The sequence below is a fragment of the Lutra lutra genome, chromosome 15, assembly GCF_902655055.1.
Source record: "Lutra lutra chromosome 15, mLutLut1.2, whole genome shotgun sequence".
In the NCBI taxonomy this organism is placed as follows: Eukaryota; Metazoa; Chordata; class Mammalia; order Carnivora; family Mustelidae; genus Lutra; species Lutra lutra.
The window spans coordinates 31,423,683-31,447,395 of record NC_062292.1 but is presented as its reverse complement, the minus strand read 5'-3'; the positions used below and the strand labels follow the sequence as shown (position 1 = coordinate 31,447,395).

Sequence of the window (23,713 nt, the reverse complement as noted above, 5' to 3'; positions counted from 1 at the left end):
CGCTAAATAGCTTACCTGTGTTAAACCGTCATCAGGGCTGGGATCCAAATCCGTGCATCCTAACCTCAGGGCCACAGCCCTTAACTACTCTGCCGGACAGCAAGCTCTGACACCTTCAGGTGTAGACATCGTCCAGTTCTATTGAAGCTTCCTACTCCTGGAAGTCCGTGTGCCCTATCAGAGTCTGTGTGTACATGCGGGATTTTACATTTCTAGTCAAATAGAACTTTCTTCTTTAGTTTTAGTATTGCCAGTTGGTGTCTTGCAAAACAGTTCAGCTTTTATTCCAGGTGAGAGGACTATATCACCTTGTTGACTATGTGACATACTGCTTTAAAGTTGGTAGCCAAACCTTTGTACTGGGAGAAACAAAAAGTTAAAGCATTCATACTGTATTTTGGGTTATATTGGAGTTTAGGGGCAGATCTGTGATTAGAGTTTATCTTAGGCATGGAAATAAATTTCTGTTCTCTAAAATGTACAGATGGGGAAGTTCTGGAAGTGTCCTGTGTAGAAGAGAAAAAGGTCTACTCAGAATTTAAAATTGGCCATGGACACTTTAAAGTGGGGATGGGGCGAGGGCACGGATAATCCATATGTGGGTTGTCGAACAAAGGGTTTTTCACTTTCCTTTGTCCTTGGAGTCAACCTTTATAACACTATCATTGGGAAACACTTGACTTACTAAGCTTTACTGAACATTCTGATTTTTGGATCAGTTTCTAAATTCACAAAATAATCTTTATGCAACAGATATTATTTCATTGTATTTTGGGATTATATGCTCAATTCTGAATTTTGACAAATTTTAACTAACTGAAATAAGTTACACATCTATGAGATAACATAATTTTTTTCAAAGACTTTGTTTATTTGAGAGAGAGCATGAGCTGGGGCTGGGGGCGGGGGGCAGAAAGAAAATCAGATTCCCCACTGAGCAGGGAGCCCAGTGCAGGACTCAATCCCAGGACCTGGCTGGGATCATGACTTGAGCCGAAGGCAGACACTTAACTGACTGAGCCATCCAAGATCAGTCTTTTTCTGATACAAACTATTTTTATTGGTATTGTGGGTTCTGGGACTTGATTTTTTTTTTTTTAACATTTTATTTATTTGTGAGAGAGAGAGAGAGAGCACGTGCAAGTCACAAGCAGAGGGAGCAGCCGAGGGAGCACTAAATGCCCCGCTGAGCAAGGAGCCTGATGTGGGACTTGTGCAGGACTCGATCCCAGGACCCTGGTTTCATGACCCAAGCCAAAGGCAGATGCTTAACTGACTGAGCCACACAGGCATCCCGGGACTTGATCTTTTAACCCCAGAAATAATACAGTATTTAGATTTACCTGTATGCATTTATCTTTTTTTTTTCTTCTTTTGATCAATTTTGTGTAACTATTGACAGGAAGATGAATTATTTTTAATTTATCCCCCCTTTAGGGCTTTCTGTGGGAGGGGCTGTGCTCTGACTCTATGCTTTGCTTAGGCTCCCCAGTTGCACCTCCTGTTATCCTGTTTCCTATAGCTTCTCCTCTCCCCACTTCAAGTGCTAGCTACCAGGACTGTGCACATGTGCCTAGGACATGCTGGTTTCAGAACACACAACAACGTGGACTTCTTTGACAGTGCAAACCCAATGGCTGGAGATTCCCTAAAAATGCTGTATTATATATTTTTAAACTATTTTTTAAATGTATGGCAGAGCCAGCTATAAAGACAGAGAAATGTTCTAAGGCAGAAATGGTAAGAAAGCACAAATCTAGAGGTGAGTTAGTTCTGTTTTTTATTTTATTTTATTTTTTTAAAGAGAGAGCGCAGGCAAGGAGAGGGAGAGAGAATCGTAGGCAGGCTCCATAGTCAGTGCAGAGCTTGATCTCATGACCCTGAGATCATGAACTGAGCCAAAATCGAGTCAGTTGCTTAACTAACTGTGCTCTTGGGAAAAGTTTTCAAATATTTGCAAGACTACAACTTATCCCCATTGTCCACTTCATATAGCATAGTAGTGGTTGTCAGGATTGGAAAATTAAAATCAGTAGTATTACCAAAGGTGGACTAGAGATGATAAGTCCAGGACAGAGAGAGTATGACATGATTGGTGTATCTTATAGTCTAGATGACTCCAATTTAGTTTGAGAAGGTTATTATCTATGTCCAGGATACAAATATAACCCAAATAAAATGAAAGAATAATGACCTTTTCAAAATCTGAAGTTATCTTTTGGACAGTGAAGCTGCTCTGACAATTGATATGTGTCTTTTGAGGTACTGCCTACTATTTAACAGAACGTGGTGTCCTGCACTCTCTGAAATCTATAAAAGCGTAATACAAATTTAGCCTAAAAACAAATCCTGAAACCCAGTTCATTATGTCCACGTTTTCTCTAATCTCATTGTCAGTGATGATCTCTTCTGAATCACTCCAGCACTTATACCTAACAAGTACAGGATGTGGGTCATTGACGACAGGGATGAGAATGTAGAGCTGTTTCTAAATTCTAGCCAGCATCAGACATTGATCTGTACACGTCATGGACATTTGGCATGCATGTATTTGTTAAATAGATTTGAGAATAACTTTTTTATCCAAAAATAAACTCACTGCCCCCAAAATACTAGCCATGTATTTCACACATCACTGCCTCATTCGTAATTTTACATGTGTATGCATGTATAATGGAGAGGTAGCTCTCATCAGATAATAATGCTGACATTCAGTGTTAAAACAACCCAGTTTTTAAGAAAATCATCTGAGAAGCATTTCACATTAGCATAGTCTAAGGCCAGCATATTAAAGGTCCTGTACAACAACTGTGTACACATGTCCTGCAGAAGAAAAAAGGACCCACAGACAGTTTTTAGAGGAAACCTACGTTGAGAACATTGCAGGTGTAGAAATCCAGAAGATCCATCAGTTCCATGTGCTACCATAACAATCTCTGCAGGTTCTTCACAGACTTCACCATTCTTTAGAGATTAGCTCCTTCCCCATCACCCCTAAAATAAAGAAGAAAGAGCAGAAGTTACAATCTCACAGGCATTGACTTTTTGTCATCTATAAAAGACAGCTACAAAATGCCATACACACTGTTTGATTTTTAAAAACATAATGGCCTGTTCGCCTTAGCACAAAGCTAACTCTTTGCTGGCAGGGACTGTTTGGAGAAGACAACTGAAAAGTAGTGTAGAAATCTGTGCATTGAGAGTCACTGAAAGAACGTGAAGGCAAGGGGAGAAAAGTTTCCAGTATACACACACAGACTGTACAGCCTTCATTGCAATAACCTGATACCACCCCCTCCCAGAATAAAAAAATAAAATCTGCTTGCAAAGAGACCTTTGAAACAGCTGATTGATTTCATGGTCACGTTACATGGTTTGTAAGACTTGAAGGTATTCAAGTCAATGATAAACACCAGATCACATGATCCACTTGAGGAAAAGTCATGGAAAAATCTTTCTGGAGGTTATACTGACTATGCAAATGAATGTACTTAGTCATTACTCAACATCACACTTAAAAGCAAGCAACTGTTTCCCTTCAAATGCTCATCTTTTCTCTTAGCACAAACTGAAAGCCACTGCCAGCATCATTGAATTAATACCGCCTGCTACAGAAATAATAACTTGATAAAATGTTAACCTTAACCAGGTAAAAAATATGGATTAATCATCTTTCCTGTTAAAATGGTATTTAACAATGTTTAGTGAACAAAGGAAAACACATATCTTATGTAGGTAATCACATTATAAGATTATATGAAGGAAAGAAGAATCTAGGAAACACTGCTCTAAAATTATTTTCTACTTCTACGTGCCTTCCTAATATTTATTGCTAAATAAGGAGATTAGATGAAAAATAGAACAGACACCATTTTTGACAATGCATGATTTCTTCACTTAAAAACATGAGTTAAAACAGATACAAGGAAAATTTCTCTTATCTAATTTATTTTAATTAAAAAAACTTTTCTTGAGCCTAAAATCTGAAGAGAACTGATGAGGTACAGTTATCACCTCTTTGAAGATTACTGAGGCCCTTGAAGAAGGTAAATCCTCAGAACTTTGCAAAATTCCAATACAAGTAAGTTTTGACATGTTCATGGTAATTTCAGCCTTAATATTATAAATATTCTTTTTTTTTAAGATTTTTTTTTTTTTTTTTTGACAGATAGAAATCACAAGTAGGCAGAGAGAGGCAGGCAGAGAGAGAGGGGGAAACAGGCTCCCTGCTGAGCAGAGAGCCCAATGCGGGGCTCAATCCCAGGACCTGGGATCATGACCCCAGCGGAAGGCCAAGGCTTTAACCCACTGAGTCACCCAGGCGCCCCAATATTATAAATATTCTTAAGAGTATTTGCTCCTGGGGCGCCTGGGTGGCTCAGTGGGTTAAGCCGCTGCCTTCGGCTTAGGTCATGATCCCAGGTCCTGGGTTCGAGCCCCACATCGGGCTTTCTGCTCAGCAGGGAGCCTGCTTCCTCCTCTCTCTCTGCCTGCCTCTCTGCTTACTTGTGATTTCTCTCTGTCAAATAAATAAATAAAATCTTAAAAAAAAAAAAAAAGAGTATTTGCTCCTACCTGAGCTTACACATGGTAGTCGATGCTCAGATTAAGTAATTCTTGGCTCCTGTTTATCTCAGAATAAGATTCAAGGTAAAACAATACTTAATGCCCCACTAAAAGATCTGTTTTCAGACTTTCCTCTTTCTTCCTCAAGAGGACAGTCAATATAAGCCTCCAGAAAGGGAAGTATTCAGAAGTTTTTTGTTTGTTGTTTTTTTTTTTGTTTTGGTTTGGTTTTTTTGTTTGTTTTGTTTGTTTTGGGAAGTCATCTGGTGCTTTATTGTAGAGGAGAAAATACCAATTTCCTTTCTAAGTTCTCTATAACAGAAGACTTTTGAAAGAAAGCATTCAAATTTATTTAATACAAATTTTATGTGCGGAGGCATCAGAAGGAAATGAAGATCAAAAAAAATGGTTAAAACCAATTTTTATCCTAGGTTTCATCAAAAGTAGAGGGAAAATGAAAAATACGATAGGAAAAGTGTATGAGCTAAGAGTAGCAAACAGAGGAAAACAAGAATCTTTTTGGTGTTCGTCCATCCTTAGAGAGAAGTATGCTCCTTCCCTCTGGATACAGGGAGGACACCTCTCATTTGAGGGCCTTATTACCTACTTCAGGGGAAGTTCAGGTAGTCCTTCCTGCATGTGCTATTTCTCAAATTCCTTCAGTTTATAATATATTCTATATTCTGGGGTAGCACGTCCTGAACCCTGTCATATAATATTCAAGATGCCAAGGTGCCATATTCCAGGGTAGCACGTCCTGAACCCTGTCTTTCCACCATGTGAAACTTTCCCAAGAAATTTCATAGTCCAAACCCCGAGTTGGTAGACTGTCCCACAACCCACGGAACCAGTTTCTGTCCTGGGAAGTGGTCAGTCCTGTCAAACAGTTGTGTCTCATTTCAGGAGGTGGTAGTATATAGGTGGAAGTAGATACCCACCTACAGTAGACCTCTCTGTGGTATGAGCAGTCAGGCATTGAAGAAGACATTTTTCTAGAGACAAAAGAAAAACAAAGATTAATGTTTAGAACAAACTCTAAACTCCATTTTTGAGTCCAGAAGGCAGGCAGTTAAGATTTCTAGATGTTGGGTTCAAAGCATCTTGGAGATGGTGGAGTGAGGACAGGCAGAGACAATCTGACAGATTTTTCTGGTTTGCAATTTGAATGTCTCTGGGGTCACCACGTGTTTCAGTGAACTTTCCGAGTGGCCCACATGGCTGCAGGCAGGAAGGTTGCTCACATGTGATCTGTTGGGGCGATTTCTCAGATGTTTAAATCAAATCAGCTATCCTCAGCTTGCAGGGCTTCAAGAAAAGGACAGTTTGAGTTCTCACTGCTTCCAAGGCAGGAGGGTTGGAGAAAAATTGGAAATGTAATTTGGGGAATTATAGCCAGATATTGGAGGAAGCCAGAAGAATTCAGGATCTAGTCCAATTTATAGGTAGATAACAAAACCTTAAACTCAGTGAACAAGAGTAGAAATTAAGACCCCCCCCAAGGTGTATTCATTTAGCTGCTGAAACATTATTTTTCTTTCTATAGTCACTCCCATTTCTGTCAAAGATAAGGTGTTTCGTTTGCAAAATAAGGCTAGTCTCATTAACTTTGGCCTGATTATTTACACAAGTGCAGCAAGAACGGGGATTGACCATATAGACTCAAATTTTTTTTTTCAGGTGTATAACAGAGATTTGATATTTGTATACATTACAAAATGGTCACCACAGTAAGTTATGTTGTATCACCATACAAAGTTGTTAAAATATTATTGAATATATTCCCTATGCTGTACATTACACTGCCCTGTCTCACTTATTTTTTAACTGGAGGGTGGTACCTCTTAATCTCCTGAGCACTAGACTCAAATTTTTAAGTCTGCCTTGCTAGAATTTTTAATGAGGACTCTCATGTTAGATTTAGAAGCTTCTCATGGCTAGGAAGCCAGGAACTTGCTACTAGATTTTGCCTTCAGTACCTATAGATTTGGCTGTATTCCTCTCTTTCTGAGAGTCTCAAAATATTTTAAGTTTCCTGGGTCTCCTAGGAAGTGGCATTCCTTACTCACCTTAAGGCTGGGAAGACTGTAAGCCAATTACCCACCACTTTTTTCCTCAAGAGACTTTTATTAGCACTGGCTGCATAAAGACCATCTTTGTCCTTAAAACTATCTGGTCATATCTAATTGTATACAATATTCCTAAGTATGACAGTTGAGTCAAAGCCTCAGTAATATAATCAATGTTTTCAGTTGGTTCCTGTTACAAGGAAAACCGATTTTTATTGGACTTAGGCAAATAACTATATTGCCATGAAAACAAAAATAGTAAGAGGTTCTGAGCTGTGGAAGGACCAGGGAGGAGAAAAACTAATTGTCTCATCTCTTTTCACTGAAGTATACTTTACCAAGTTGCTGTAAATTATAGATAGTTTGAGAGGAAACCCAAAAATTATAGAATGAGCAATGTTTCAAAAAGTTGTTAGAAAATTATCAGTTTTCCTCCTCATCAGTTAATTCAGTCTCAGGTAATTAATTATCATTCTGGTTAATCTTTGATTAGCAGTTTATGACCCCATCAACTTCATTGCTTGGAAGATTAGTCCACTGGTGTGATCTCAGAGTGATGGCATCATTGGCATTCTCACCTGTAGCTGATTGCAGACACTTTCAGAGAAGGATCAGGAGTAAGAAAACAAGTCTTTTGTCTCTGAATGACAAAATACTGCAAAATGGCCATGGATAAAAACCTGATGAGAGGTCATTCTAATGTAACTGTCAAGGAACTTTGTTTCAGTGACATATGATACTTTGATGTGATAACCAGAATTGTGACTGATAACATGATGCTCAAAACATCATGAACATAAAGAGTACTGACAAATTTCTCTGAACTTCATACAGTTCTGAAATACTTATATTAATAGCATGTATCCATACAAATAAAACTGAAAGTTATCACTTATTTGACAACGCTTCCCATGGAGTTTATTTGAATAAACTTAATTAGTTTAACATTTCTCACAAAGTGAGAAACAAATCCTTTGAGATTTTCCAGGGACCCTCTTTAAAATAACAAGGCCATGCCCCGGAGGAGGAGGGGTAGTGCCATTTCTGGCAGTGCCTGCTTGTCAGGCAACCTGTCTGTAGACAGGCTTGAGTCTCCATCTATTAGCAAATCATAAGGAACTCCCCATGAAGCTGTAGGTGCAGGCGGGGAGAGAAAAGGCAGAGTAGCAGGAGTGAGGGCCATAGGCGTTTGGGCCACTTCATGTGTCTGTCTTATGCTTTCAGGGCCTGCTTGGGCCTGACCATATATGCACCACGTACATTTGATGATGGAGTGTGGCTGTGCACGCCAAGCTGTGTGTTTGGTGGGTCACATTACACTCCGTTCGGGATGGGCGGCTCAGGTCTTAAGAACATGTCTTAAAAGGAGAGTAATTGTCTGAGGGTGATGGCCAGGCCTTACTCCAAAATCCTGAAGGCCTGTGGTGACTCACTTTCAGGGGACTGCAAGATGCTCCAAACACATTCACATCTGCCACTGACACTTCAGACGCCATGGGATCCGCTGCATCATGTGACCCAATGGGCACAGCCCCAGTCAAACCAGCAGCTTTTCCAGTCACTGGGTAAGTGGGCTGGAGTCATACACCCAAATGAGGAGTATGTTTCTTGGGTTGTAGGAGGGACCAGATACAATTTGCCCTTCATCTCGGAGAGGATGGGTGGTCAGCATGCTTCGATGTGTCTTACCAGCCAGGCTAGAGTAGTTCCTACTTTTCCTTCAGTAGGGCCTGGTCACCACAATGCCATCGATGTAATGGACCAGTGGAAGATCTTGTGCAAAGGAAAGGAGATCCAGGTCTCTGGGAACTGAGTTATGCCTTACAGCTGGAGAGTTGATATGCTCCTGAGGTAAGACAGTAAGGATGTATCGCGGACCTTGGCAGCTGAAAGCAAACTGCTTCTGGTGGGCCTTCTGGACAGGTCTTCGGAAAAGGGTATTTGCTAGATCAGTAGCTGCCTGCCAGCTCCCAGCGGGATGCATTCATTCATGCAGTGGGAGAACATCTAGCGCAGCAGCTATAATTGGAGTTCTCACTTGGTTAACTTCAAATGGTCCATTGTTCTTCAGGATCCGTCTGTCTTCTCTCCAGTAGGATTTTCACGGGGATGTGGTAGGCATCCCTCCCCCCACAGCTCTCAGCTCCTTGATGGTAGCAGTAAACTCGGCAATCCCTGTAGGTATGTGGTATTGCTTCTGATTTACTATTTTCCTTGGTTAGTTCTCTCGGCTTCCACTTGGCCTTTCCCATGTAACCCCTCATTGCACAGTTCAGGGAACCCATGTGCAGATTCTGCCAGCTGCTAAGTATGCGTATTCTAGTTATGCATTCTGGCACTGGGGAAATAACTGCATGATAGATTTGGGGACCCCTGGGCCTGTGTGAGACAGGTCTGAGCCAAAACTCCATCGATCACCTGACCTCTGTATAAGCCCATACTCTGACTGGAGGGCCACATGATGTTTTGGGTTTTCTGGAGGCTGTGTCATTTCAGACCCAGTATCCATTAGTCTTGAAAGGCGTAATTATTTCCATTTCCCCAGTGCACAGTTTATGAAAGGCCTCTGTAGGTGTCTTTGGAGGGATGCTGGGAGAACCATTAACTGTATTCATTTTCAGTAGTGTGCCAGGGTCCTTCTTCAAGGGGACTTGGCCTCCCCTTCATTTCTGGATCTGGGGGCAGCTGGGAGGCTTGGTCGGTTCAGCATCTGATTCTTTTTTTTTTTAAAGAGATTTTATTTACTTATTTGACAGAGACAGATCACACGTAGGCAGAGAGGAAGGCAGAGAGAGAGGGGGGAAGCAGGCTCCCCACTGAGCAGAGAGCCCAATGTGGGACTCGATCCCAGGACCCTGAGATCATGACCTGAGCCAAAGGCAGCGGCTTAACCCACTGAGCCACCCAGGCGCCCCAGCATCTGATTCTTGATCTCAGCTCAGGTCTTGACCTCAGGGTCGTGAGTTCAAGCCCTGTGTTGGGTTCCATGGTGGGCATGGAGCTTACTTTAGAAGAGGGGGAGGGACTCTAGATCTGTAAACTGACTCAAGTCTGGGAATTGACTGGAGGACCATGGCTCTATTTGTGTTTTGAGTTAGACTTTTGTTCACTTGACTTAAATCTTTTTCTGCTTCTGCAGATCAGGTGGGAATTTAGTAGACTTTGTATCTACATCACTTCTGGCAGCACCATGAATAACCAGCCAGTGCCATAGGCCTGGAAGAGTCCTGGTGTTCTGATGGCGGTTTTGGCTGCTGTCCATTACAGTAACTATACTCGCCTTGCGTTTGGCTGTTGAGTGCTGTCACTTGGCTGCTGCCCTTCTGGGATCTAATTACTCCCATTGCTTTCAGGTTTTCCAGTTGAGTTGGCTGCAGTTCCCAGGGTAAGGTCTGGCTTATAGGGGAGAGTAATTAATGGAGCTCTTCAAGAAGGCTGGGACCTCTCCTCACAAATCTATTTCTCAATGTATGGGTGAAAATTACATCTTCTGGATCCTCCCCCACCAAGTGAGCTGATCTTAAATGACAGTCCACTCTAATAGTCTGGTCTCCCTGAGCCTTTGAATCCCTTCCTCTGCATTAAATCAAGGAAGCTTGGGCATTTCCAGGCTGCTCACAGGCACAGCATATTTTGATCTGCCTTTCAGCCAACCAACCAATGAACTGACCAATCGTTAGAGCCTTTGCTAACTCCCTGAGCTGCAACATTAAATGCAGAATTTCTTCTTTGTGAGCTTGTACCAATCAATTCAGCTTGATCCAACTTGATGTTTCTTCCACTGTTATTCCATGGCCTTAAATATCCATTCCTATACATGTTCCTTAGATTTCTCCTTGTATAAATTAGAAAACCCAAGTAGTTCTTTTGAAATGTAGTGCACTTCCTCATGAGTCACACTTTGTATCCCACCTCTAGGTACCTGGTGGGACTTGAGTCTGGTTATAGGTCTAGAAACATAGAGGGGTGGGAGAGGTGAGTCCTGAGGACAGTCAGCATTGTCTTGCATGACAATGTTTTGCTGCCTTTGGAGATCATTACTATTTCCATAGGCAGGTTAAACCCCTCACATGGAAGTGGACAGGTCATTTCTGCTGTGGGTGGGGAGGCAACTACTTTTGGATATCCAGGAGTGTTTGGTTAGAACCAATCCAGTTGTGCTGTATTTAGCAGGAAATAAGATTTTATTTGAGAGAGAGAGCATGAGTGGGGGTGGGGGGGAGAGGCAGGGGGAAAGAGAGAAGTAGACTACCTGCTGAGTGGGGAACCCAGTGTGGGGCTCAATCCTAGGACCCTGAAATCATGACCTGAGCCAAAGGCAGACACTTAACCGACTGAGCCACCCAGGTGCTCCTAGCAAAAAATTTAAAAATAATATGTATTCCTTTTGTCACTTAGCATGATTTAGTAGAAATAGTATAGGATCTAGAGACAGAATATGCAGTTGAATCTTGGCTTAATTATTATTAGCTATGGGACCTTTGGCAGATAGCTCTGAATCTCAATTTCCTCATTTAAGAAGGAGGGATGATAATACTTACCTGTAACAAAGACTGCTAACTATACGCCAGTAGTCATTTTTTTTTCTTCTTTTGAGCTTTCTGGTCCCACCCCTATGTCAGCTAACCCATGACACCCCACCCCAACTGCATTCCCTAGCAAGATGCACTTGTATTTGGCTCTGTGACTAAGCTTGGGACCCTGGTATTTGGAAGGAAGAGTTGTGGGCAACTTCTGGGTCTTCTTCTTAAAGACAGTTATTTGCCCTGAATGTCCTCAATTCCTGTTTCTCTTTGGCTGGGAAATGACAAGAATTGAAGCAGCAGCCGTGGATCCAGAGGTAGACACCAAATGAGGACGACTCCTTCACTTTGAACTGTTAGGTGAGAGAGAAATAAACTTCTGTCTTACTTAAGCCATTGCATTTCTGTATTTCTTTGTTACAGCTGTTACAGTTTGTTGCATTCTACCTAGTGGCCTAAATAAAACACTACCTTAAAGAGTTGTGGGTTGCCTCCTGAATGTCAGAAAATATTTGTGAATCATATATCTGATATAAGGGGCTAAGATTCACATATATAAAGAACCCATACAACTCAGCGGCAGAAGACATTGTAGTTAACAAATGGGCAGAGGATCTGAACAAACATTTTTCCAAAGAAGACATACAGCTGGCCAGCAGGTGCATGAAAAGCTACTCAGCATCACCAGTTGTCAGGGAAGTGCAAATCAAAACCCCAGTGAGATATCACCTCACACCTCTTAGAATGGCCATTATCAAAAAGGCAAGAGATAGCAAGTTGGTAGAGATACGGAGAAAAGGGAACCCTTGTGCACTGTTGGTGAGAATGTAAATTTTTTTCATGCTTATACACATATGTTTTATTTTTTTATTTATTTAAAAAAATTTTTTTTGGGTGGGGAAATACAAATTTGTACAGCCACTGTGGAAAACAATGTAGAGGTTCCTCAAGAAAATTGAAAATACAGCTACTGTATAATCCAGCAATTCTACTTCTGAGTATCTGAAAAAGATGAAAGCACTAATTCAAAGCATATCTGTACCCCCATGTTCATTGCAGCATTATTTACAGTAGCCAAGATGTGGAAGCAACCTAAGTGTCCATCGACGGCTGAATAGATAAAGAAAACATAATATGTGTGTGTATCTGTGTGTGTGTGTGTGTATCTATATTTAAATATAATACTCAGCCATAGAAATGAAATCTTCCCATTTATGACAACACTGATAGACATTAAGGGCATTATGCTAAGTGAAATAAGTTAGACATAAAAAAAATAAATACCAGGGCGCCTGGGTGGCTCAGTGGGTTAAGCCGCTGCCTTCGGCTCGGGTCACGATCTCAGGGTCCTGGGATCGAGCCCCGCATCGGGCTCTCTGCTCAGCAGGGAGTCTGCTTCCCTTTCTCTCTCTCTGCCTGCCTCTCTGCCTACTTGTGATCTCTCTCTGTCAAATAAATAAATAAAATCTTTAAAAAAAAATAACAAAAAATAAATACCATATGATCTCACATGTGGAACCTAAGGATGAAAAACTGAGCTCATGTATATAAGGAACAGATTGGCGGTTGCCCAAGACCTAGGGTGCAGGTGGGCAAATTGGGTGAAGGGGGCAAAAGGTACAAATTTGCAGTTATAAAATAAGTTGTGGGGATGTAATGTATAGCATGGTGATTATAGTTAATGATACCATATTGCATATTTGAAAGTAGAAGAGTGGATCTTGAAACTTCTAAGAAAAAGAATTTTGTAACTGTATGGTATTGGATATTAACTGGACTTAATTCTTGGAAAAATGATTTAATTTAGACATAAAAGAATGTAAAAATATATGGAGAGGTATGTCATGCTACTTGATATTATAAATGGTTGTTTCTTACAAAGGTTTATGGGTTTAATTACTGTTAAAAAGCCAACCAATGAGGTCAAGCCTCTAGAGAAAGATGTGGGTCAGTAGCCCCAGAGGCACCTGGTTTGAATTCTTTTAGCAGTTTCTTCTGGTATTTACTTCTGTATTTTTAAATATTATTTATGATGCTGTTTCTTCATTTGTCACTTATCTGTTGACTTTTTAATGAGGCAGCTGAGGATTGACCTCTTTTATACATCGCTTTTTCAGTTCTCTCCCTCTCCCCTTCAGCATTGGTTCTTCATAACAGGTACATGATTTTTGATTGGTCAATGACTTCATTATCATAATTAAGTATTATTTATAGTGGAATTACAGTGACTGCAAGTTATATTCACTTTTTCCCATAACTTGTTTGTCTTGGGTTTATGGGAAATTTTTCTTGTATTATCTTTTTTATTATTTCTTCTGCTCCCTTTTCTCTTTTATAGAATTTCTAAAGTCTAGTATTGGATCTCCTGGATTTTGGTCTTCTAATTTTCTTTTTTTCTTCTTTCTCTTTTTCTAGTATCTGGGACTTTTCCTCTGCTTTATCTTCCAGTCTTCATATTATATATGTATTTATATTTCTGCTCTCATTTTAAAATCCCAAAAGCTTTTTCTTGTTGTGTAAACATTTCTTTGGATAGGCCCCGTTAGTGTTTTATGGACACACTTTCATCTCATCCATCTGAAGATGTTAGTTTCAGTTAGAAAAAAAAAAACAAGACTTCTTTGTGTACTGTATTATCTCTTTTCTATTTGTTTTTCTGTTGTTTGGTTTCTTTCATGCAGAGGAATTCCTCACATGTTTCTCAAGTGCTTGGCTAATTTGAGAAGTCTTAGTGGAAGTTGTGTGCATGGCTTTCATTCCAGGGCTGTTAGATGAAGACAAGATTTATTTTATTACACATCTCTGACTCTTAATGCCTGTAATCTTTTCTGATTTTCTTCCCAAAGAGGAATCCTGTCTCCTATCAAGGGGTGTAAGACTGGCCACCAGATTCTGGCGGTTGAGTAGGGGAGAGAGCTGGGGCAGTGGGTAGCTCATTGCTTAGCATATAAACTTGGCCTCTGTCCTCTCTGCTTCCCTGCGGTGTCTCAGCCTCGTACGCAGCGCCTGCAGCCCCTCAGTCTAGAGTCCGTCAGAGTCTGTTTCTACCACAGAGAGTAACTCCTTTCATCCTGCCGGAAAGAGAATCAGAGAATCAGAGAGAACATTTATACATCCAGCTGTCTCAAGAAACTTTCTCTCCTTCTGATTCTAGCCCCACCCACCACTCTGCCCATTGTCCTGAGCCTTATCTATGATTCTTCATTGTCATTTACCTTCTTGTTGGTATCCTTTTGACTACACAAAGTTAGGTTTCAATTTTTTCTGTTCTGCTATGCCAGAAAGTACTCACACCTCTGCTTTCCAGCTTCCAAAATTTGATTAACTTCTTTCGTCTATGATCACTTCTAGTCTTCATACTTAAGTGTTTCATACTTTAAAGAAAATGGCTTCACTGGCATTTTAGTGGAGTTTTGGGAGTAAGTGGGAATAGATCTCTTTTAACCGGAGGCTTTCAGTGTTTTAAAATAGTAAAGTTTAGGGATGCCTGGGTGGCTCAGTGGGTTAAGCCACTGCCTTCGGCTCAGGTCATGATCCCAGGGTCCTGGGATCGAGTCCCACATCGGGCTCCTTGCTCAGCAGGGAGCCTGCCTCTCTCTCTGCCTCTGCCTGCCTCTCTGCCTGCTTGTGTGCTTTCTCTCTCTCTCTTTCTGACAAATAAATAAATAAAATCTTAAAAAAAAAATAAAATAGGGGGCGCCTGGGTGGCTCAGTGGGTTAAGCCGCTGCCTTCGGCTCAGGTCATGATCCCAGGTCCTGGGTTCAAGCCCCACATCGGGCTTTCTGCTCAGCAGGGAGCCTGCTTCCTCCTCTCTCTCTGCCTGCCTCTCTGCCTATTTGTGATTTCTCTCTGTCAAATAAATAAAATCTTAAAAAAAAATAAATAAAATAGTAAAGTTTAAACAAATAGCATGAAAACAAAGACTGTTAAGATGAGGTAGTTTCATGCTCAGTGGACTGCTTCAGGGGCAAACCTCATTTACATATGTCTTGTTTTCCCTTTGGCTCCATCATCTTTACCCTTTTCTATAGAAATTGTGTTACCATATGCTAGGCTTTTGATTTGGGAATGCTCAGTTTTCCTGGCTCCTGGGGAATTACAGTCTTGGCATTCCTGAAAATCTCCCATGTCAGGCATACCCTTGTTTTGCTTCTAAGCCAATTCTGAAAGATAGCCTAATAATTTCTCGTTCAAAACTTGTATTCAGTCTAAAATGAGTGGAAATTTTAGTGGTAGATCAGCTAGAACTTAATCTTTTACCATGGGTATCAGACAGAATGCTTCTAGTTGCAAATAACAGAAAACCTAACTAGCTACATAAAACAGTAGAGATTTATTCTGTTTACCTAACTGGAAAGTTTAGAGATAGGTCAGTCTTACATGCTATTTGATCAAAACTCTTGTTCTTTTTGTCTGCAATTCTCTCAGCTCTGCTCTGATCTACATGTTGACTGTGTGTTTAGGCTGGTTTCCCTCATGGTTCCAAAATGGCTGAGCAGCTCCAGGTTGAGAGTTGTTTTTTCCCAGAAGTTACCTGATAACCTCTCCAAACCTCAGGGTAGAGTTGGGGGGCAGGGATTATACTGTTTAACCTTGCCTCTGAGTTTCATGCCCTGTTTCTAGAATGAGGGTGGTTCTAGACCCCCAAAACATATAGGTTATGTGAAGCAGGACTAATACTCAAAAACAAACAAACAAAATGAAAGGGGCATGGATGTTGGGAAGGCAACCACAGTATCCATTACCTGTGCTTATTTTTAATATTTCTGCTTTGATCACTAAGTACCATAATCATCATCATATTTTATATCATTATGCTTTTTATAAATTGTTCTTCTCTAGTTCTTCAAATTCTATTGGTTTTTACCCGTTAACAAACTATTATTGTCTTTTTCCTAGAAGCTTTCCTTAAAATTTGTGTTTCTAATCCGCTCTTGAACCCACTGTGCATTTTTTTTTCATTTCAATGCTTATAAAGTTCTTTTTTTTTTCCCCCAAAGTCACATGGCCTCTCAGGTGCTGTCCTTTCTTTTTCCTCCTCAAAGTTTTATAAAGACTTTTGTTTTTAATAATTCTAAGCATATTTTATAGTTTCTATCTGTACTGTTATTTGAAGTGTTTTGTTGTCTAATTGTTTTTCTTTCTGTTCTTTCCCTCGTGGTAGATTATTTCTTCTTGTGCTTTGCAGCTTTGGGCTGTGAGCTCATCTTTAGTGAGGCTTTTTTTTTTTTAAGATTTTATTTATTTATTTGACAGAGAGAAATCACAAGTAGGCAGAGAGGCAGGCAGAGAGAGAGGAGGAAGCAGGCTCCCTGCTGAGCAGAAAGCCCGATGTGGGGCTCGAACCCAGGACCTGGGATCACGACCTGAGCCGAAGGCAGCAGCTTAACCCACTGAGCCACCCAGGCGTCCCTAGTGAGGCTTTTAATTGTTGGAATTCTGCAGACCCAGAGTAGTTACACATTTGTTTCTGCTAGGTATCCCATGGCTAGTATTGGCCTGAAATCACTCTTTTTATAAATTTCTGAGACTTGGATTTCTTGGATCATGCAGGTAGTATAAATTTGAACTTCAGGCCTTTGTGAAGGCTGGCATATAACTCAAATTCTCAGTGTAGCTTTTGGGGACTTTTTTTTTTATCCACTTAGAACTCAGGCCAAGGTATAGCTAAGCTTCCTTGATGGGGAGATTGGTTTTATGAGGGTGTTTTATTCCAGTTCCCTGTCTCTCAGGGTTAAGTCCTCATTTCCAGCTACTTGATAGGTGTTAAAATTCGAGCTCCTTGGTTATTGAAACCGGTAAATCTCCCCCCAGCAACTACAGTCAGTTCATGCTGACTGCTCTGGTCTCCCGCTCCTGCCTGATTTTGGCCTCTCAGCACTTAATTTCTTACTGTGTGTTTAAGGAATGTTTGTTTTATTTCATGCAGCATTTTGGAATGTTTAAGTTTGTCTTAGGTCTGGTTCTCCAGGCAATAGAGATTTGAGGCAGAGATTTGCATGTGGGAGGTTTTTTAGACAATTCTCTTGGCAGCAACACCTGTAGGAAAGTGGGGCTTGTGAAGTGAGATTGGGCAGAGGAAGGAGCTAACCACAGTGCAGTTTCCACCGCTCCTGGAGTCAGCCCCTTGGGCAGCTCTGAACCTTGGGATTATCACACATCCAGGCACTGGGACCAGGTCTTTGTGCCTCAGGGAACCCAGCTCTCTAGCAGTGTTTCTAGTGGCCAGCCTGGCCTTGCGAGGATAGCCATCACTGAACTTCTCAGCAGTATGGGTAGCCTTCTTGCAGGGGCAATCCTCGTTGATTTGGGAGATGCAGTGGCCCTTGGGCCCTGCTGGAGCAGAGTGGCCAGCGGCTTTTCCAGCCTATCCTGGTACACACTGTCAAGCATGCCCACTTCTCTGAGGCTTTCCTTCCGTTACCTCACCATCTGCCACAGCAGTTCTGGCATTCCTCCTGTGTGACTGTGAGGTCTTCAGTTTTCCCACCTTTCAAGAGCTGTCTTCGTAGTGTTGTAATGTCATTTCCAGGGTCCTTGTCCAGGTTACATCCTGGACATAAATTCTTCTGTGGACTCTTTCCTAATAGGTAACAGGTTTGGATATCATTTCTTGGTGTCATTCAACCCTCATTTTAGCCAGAAATTTTATTTTCAAAGAACTGTGTAAATCATTCATCTTTCCACTGAAATGAAAGATGATTTTGAGATAAACCTAGGCATGATTGATATATTCCTTTAAGGGGTGGATACACTTTTTGGTGATGGTGATATAATTTCTATTTTTAGGAAGTTTTATCATAGGGTGTCAAATTCCCAGCTCATTAAAAAAAAAAAAAAAAAACAAACTTAAAGAACCAAGTCCTGCAGCTTAAACTACTGATAGTCATGAAAAACAAGTCAGAACACATGCTCAAACCTTGCATATATGTGTGTGTGTGTGTATGTGTATACACATACACACATATGTAATTTTTGAAGTTTTATTGAGATATATTTCACATAGCATAACAGTTAACATATTGTAAGTGTGCCGTTCAGTGGTTTTTAGTATACCCACAGATGGTTGTGAAACCATCACATCTAATAGTAGAAACCACAAGAAACCCCATGTCCATGAGCAATCCCTGCTCCTCCCTTCCCTCCCCACCTCAGTAGCCGGCAAACACTAATCTACTTTCCTTGTGGATTTGCCTATTCTGGACATCTTACATGTCCAGGGAATGTCCAGGGACATCTTACATGTCCAAGGGAATCATACAACATGAGACCTTTTGTGATTGGTTCCTCAATCAAAGCTAATATACTTTAATTCCAATTACATCAAGATTAGTAATAATTCTCTTTCCTATAATAAGGGAGAGTCAGAATCTTGCAGAACAAACCTGAGACTTCCAAAACCATCTCCGCTTGATGCCAGTAGGGCTCCTGTCAGCTGGCTTGGTGAGGAGTTTCTGGTTATCAGTAGCAACTCTATTAGGTGGCTGTGTTTCAGTAGGTTAGTGAATTAAGTCGTAATGGATGAGGTCATTTCAGTGATTTAGTTGTGTAATTTATTCATTGATTAGAGGCAGGGAAAGATGGTGGAGGAGTAGGGGACCCTATTTCAACCAGTCCCCTGAATTGAGCTGGATATCTACCAGACCACTCTGAACACCCACGAAATCAGCCTGAGATGTAAGAAGATATATCTGGATCTCTACAAAAAGAATATCTCCGGCGGTTGGTCTCACAATACAAGTGGGGAACTGTGATTCTGCAGGGAGATATCAGAAGAAAAACAGAAGGGGGAGGGAGCCTCTGGGATCCTGTGCTGCTGGAGCCCAAAATCATTCCCATGCTGGGAACCAGGCGGAGACTTGCAGACTGGTAGTGGCAGGGAAAGGACTTTAGGGAAGTCCCCCAGACTGAAACCTGGAGTTGCAGGGGGCACATGTATGAACTGGGGATGTCTGGCAGTTTTAGAAGCACAAAGGACAGTGATTGCCTGGACCTGGAAGTGAGGGCTGGGAGTGATGCTATGGGGTGCACAGCCCAGGACGCTGTGGTTTTTAGCAGCACAGACAGAAATGGAGACAGTATAGCCTAGAGAACTCAGTAAACAGCAGACTTGTATCTCTCTGTTCTAAGACAGAGGTTTGGTTACGTCACTTTTGCTCTGATCTCGAAAGAGGGGGGGAAAGCCACCTGGGAAAAGCCCCCAGAACGGGTTTTCACTGAGCCCATCCACCCCCACAGGGGGCAGGGAAACTCTGCTCAACCAGGGTTGCCTGAGAAATAGCGCAACAGGCTCCTCCCCTGGAAGACAGGCTGGAGGAACAAGAGGCTAACAACCCTAAGATCCCTATAAAACAGGTGCATCTTGCTTGGGTTGTGGTCAGTCCTTTGGACTCTGTACATTTCCTCAACCATTCCTCAATAGAATGACTAAGAGGAGGAACCCCGACACAGAAAAATTTCAGAGACTGTGACCTCTGTCGCAGAACTAATGGATATGGATATAAGCAAGATGTTGGAAATAGACTTCAGGGTAACAGTTATGCAGACAATAGCTAGGATGGAGAAAACCATTAATGGAAACATAGATACTCTAAGGGCAGAAATGAGAGCTGATCTGGCAGAACTTAAGAATGTTATCAGTGAGATCCCATCTAATCTAGATACCCTCAACAGCTATGGTAAATGAGGCAGAAGAATGAATTAGTGATCTAGAAGACAAACTGATAGAAGGATCAGGAGGAGGCCTGGAACAAACAGCTTAGAATACATGAAAACAGGATAAGAGAAATAAATGATGCCATGAAAGTTCCAATGTCAGAATTACTGGGATCCCTGACGGTGTGGTGGTGGGGGAACAGAAGATATATATGAGTAAATCCTAGCTGAGAACTTCCCTAATCTGGGGAATGATACAAGGATTTGTGTCCTAGAGGCAGAGAGGACCCCTCCCAAGATCAAGGAGAATAGACCAATGCTCTGGGAGGTAATAGTAAAATTCGCAAATCTTAGAACCAAGGAAACCATCTTAAAGGCAGTTAGGGGCAAGAGATTCCTTATGTATAGAGGGAGGAACATCAGAATAACACAAGACCTGTCCATTGAGACCTGGCAAGCCAGAAAGGGCTGGCAAGACATATTCATGAGAGGAACATGCAGCCTAGAATATTTCATCCAGCAAGGCTGTCATTCAGAATGCATGAAGAGATAAGGAGCTTCCAAGACAAAGCAAAAACTTGAAAGAACATGTGACCACTAAGCTGGCCCTGCAAGAAATATTAAGTGGGGTTCTATAAAATGAGAAAGATCACCAGAGTGATATAGAATAGAAATTTACAGAGACAATCTGTAGAAACAAGGACTTTTCAGGCAACATGATAACAGTAAAATAATATCTTTCAGTAATTGCTCTCAATGTGAACAGCCTAAATGCCCCCATAAAACAGCACAGGGTTGCAGATTGGATAAAAAGATAGGACCCATCCATATGCTGTCTACAAGAGACTCATTTTGAACCTAAAGATACATACAGAGTGAAAGTGAAGGGATGGAGAAGCATTTCTTCATGCCAACAGACCACAGAAGAAAGCTGGGGTAGCAATTCTCATATTAGACAAATTAGATTTTAAGCTAAAGACTGTAGTTAGAGGTACAGAAGGACACGATATCATTCTGGAAGAGTCTATCCAACAAGAAGATCTAACAATTGTAAATATGTATGCCCCCAACATGGGAGCTGCCAACTGCATAAGCCAACTGTTAACCAAAATAGAGAGACATATTAATAATAATATATTAATGTAGGAGACCTCAACACTCCACTCTCAGCAATAGACAGATCATTTAAGCAGAAAATCAACAAAGAAACAAGAGCTTTGAAAGACACACTGGGCCAGATGGACCTCATAGATATATACGGAACATTCCACCCTAAAACAACAGAATACTCATTCTTCTCGAGTGTAACATGAAACTTTCTCCAGAAAAGACCATATACTGGGTCCCAAATCAGGTCTCCACTGATACCAAAAGATTGATATGATTCCCTGCATATTCTCACAATGCTTTGGAACTCAACCACAAAAAAATGTTTGGAAGAAATTCAAACACTTGGAAGCTAAAGACCATTCTGCTTAAGAATGTTTGGGTCAACTGGGAAATCAAAGAAGAACTTAAACAATTCATGGAAACCAATGAGAATGAAAACACATCAGTCTAGAACCTATGGGATACAGCAAAGGTGGACCTAAGGGGGAAATACATGGCTATCCAATCCTCACTCAAAAAAATAGAAAAAACCTAAATACACAAACTGTCTTTACACCTTAAAGAACTGAAGAATCCATAACAAACTAAGCCTAACCCATGCACAAGAAGGAAAATAATTAAGATTAGAGCGGAGATCAATGAATTAGAACCCAGAAATACAGTAGAAACATCAACAAAACTAGAAGGTGGTTCTTTGAAAGAATTAATAAGATCAATAAACCACTGGCCAGACTTACGCAAAAGAAAAGAGGAAGGACCCAAGTTAATAGAATTGTGAATGAAAGGAGAGAGATCACAACTAACACCAAGGAACTAGAAACAATCATCGGAAATTATCAACTGCTATATGCCACTAAGTTAAGCAACCTAGAAAAAAATGGATGCATTTCTGGAAACCTATAAACTACCGAGTCTGAAACAGGAAGAAATTGACAACCTGAATAGACCAATAACCAGTAATTACTGAGATTGAAGTAGTGATCAAAAGCCTCCCAAGAAACAAGAGTCCAGGACCTGATGGATTCCCTTTGGAATTCTACCAAATAATTCAAAGAAATAATACCTATACTCCTGAAGCTGTTTCAAAAAATAGAAACAGAAGGGGGACACCTGGGTGGCTCAGTTGGTTAAGCAGCTGCCTTTGGCTCAGGTCATGATCCCGGCGTCCTGGGATCAAGTCCCGCATCAGGCTCCTTGCTCGGCAGGGAGCCTGCTTCTCCCTCTGCCTCTGCTGCCACTTGGCCTGCGTGTGCTCGCTCTCTCTCTGGCAAATAAATAAATAAAATCTTAAAAAAAATTAAAAAATAGAAACAGAAGGAAAACTTCCAGACTCTTCATGAGGCCAGCATTACCTTGATCCCTAAACCAGGCAAAGACCCCATCAAAAAGGAGAATTTCAGACCAATATCCCTGATGAATATGGATGCCAAAATTCTCAAGAAGATCCTAGCAAATGGGATCCAACAGTACATTGAAAAGATTATCCACCATGGCCAGATGGGATTTATCCCTGGGATGCAAGGGTGGTTCAACATTTGCAAATCAATCAGTGTGATAGAACAAATCAATAAGAGAAGAGACAAGAACCACATGGTCCTCTCAATTGATGCAAAAAAAGCATTTGAGAAGATACAGCATCCTTTCCTGATTAAAACTCTTCAGCTATAGGGATAGAGGGAACATTTCTCAATTTCATAAAATCCATCTATGAAAAACCCATAGCGAATATCATTCTTAATGGGGGAAAAGCTGAGAGCCTTTCTTTGAAGATCAGGAACATGACAAGGATGCCCACTCTTGCCACTGTTGTTCAACGTAGTACTAGAAGTCCTAGCAACAGTAATCAGACACCAAAAACAAAGAAAAGGTGTTCAAAATGGCAAAGAAGTCTAACTCTCTCTCTTCACCGATGACAAGATGCTTTGTGTGGAAAACCCAAAGGACTCCACTCCCAAAGTACTAGAACTCACACAGCAATTTAGTAATCTGGCAGGATACAAAATCACTGTACAGAAATTAGTTTCTTTCTTATACACTAACAATGAAAATATAGAAAGGGAAATTAGAGAATCGATTCCATTTACTATAGCACCAAAAACCATTAGGTACCTGAGAATAAACCTAACTAAAGAGGGAAAGGATCTATATGAATTACAGAACACTCATGAAAGAAATTGAAGAAGACACAGAAAGACGGAAAAACATTCTATGCTCATGGGTCGGAAGAATAAACATTGTTAAAATGTCTATGCTGCCCAGAGCAATCTCTACTTTCAATGCCATCCCAATCAAAATACCAACATCATTTTTCAAAGTGCTAGAACAAACAATCCTAAAATTTGTATGGAACTAGAAAAGACCCTGAATCGCCACGGAAATGATGATAAAGAGAAAGCTGGGGGCATTACATGGCCTGACTTTAAGCTGTACTATAATATATATGGAACACAGAGGTTGAGTAACATGTTATGATTACGGAGTAGTATTCAAATTCCCATCTGGGGAATCACTATTCATGCAGCTCTAGATGGCTGTTTCCTGATTATTCTTTTACATTCTGTGCTGACCCCTACATTGGGAACAAAGCTTCTTCACTGATCATTTCCTGAAGGCCAGTGGAACCATAGCTGCGTGCCCTACAACTCAGCAGCGGTATTCCTACTCAGTAATGTGACTGAAGAGCCAAGGGTTCACATCTGTGGCCACATGGTGGTCATGCCTGTCTTGTTTATAAGATGATATTTACTCCTCCTCAGTAAACTTTGTCTTCTCTTCCATTCTTGTGCTGTTTC

At 41.0% G+C, this 23,713-nt stretch overlaps 1 protein-coding gene across 11 annotated transcripts in view; it reads left to right on the top strand.

Annotated features, from left to right (window-relative positions):
• The window catches only part of DISP1 (dispatched RND transporter family member 1), a 182,519-nt gene that overhangs the window by 13,457 nt on the left and 145,349 nt on the right, over positions 1–23,713 (top strand). Inside the window, exon 2 of one of the 11 annotated variants that reach the window (XM_047703699.1) lies at positions 8,072–8,197. The exons of the other annotated variants lie outside the window; for them this stretch is intronic. The gene's annotated coding sequence lies outside the window, so the exon portion shown is untranslated. The remainder of the gene's footprint in view (positions 1–8,071; positions 8,198–23,713) is intronic. 11 annotated transcript variants of the gene reach the window in all.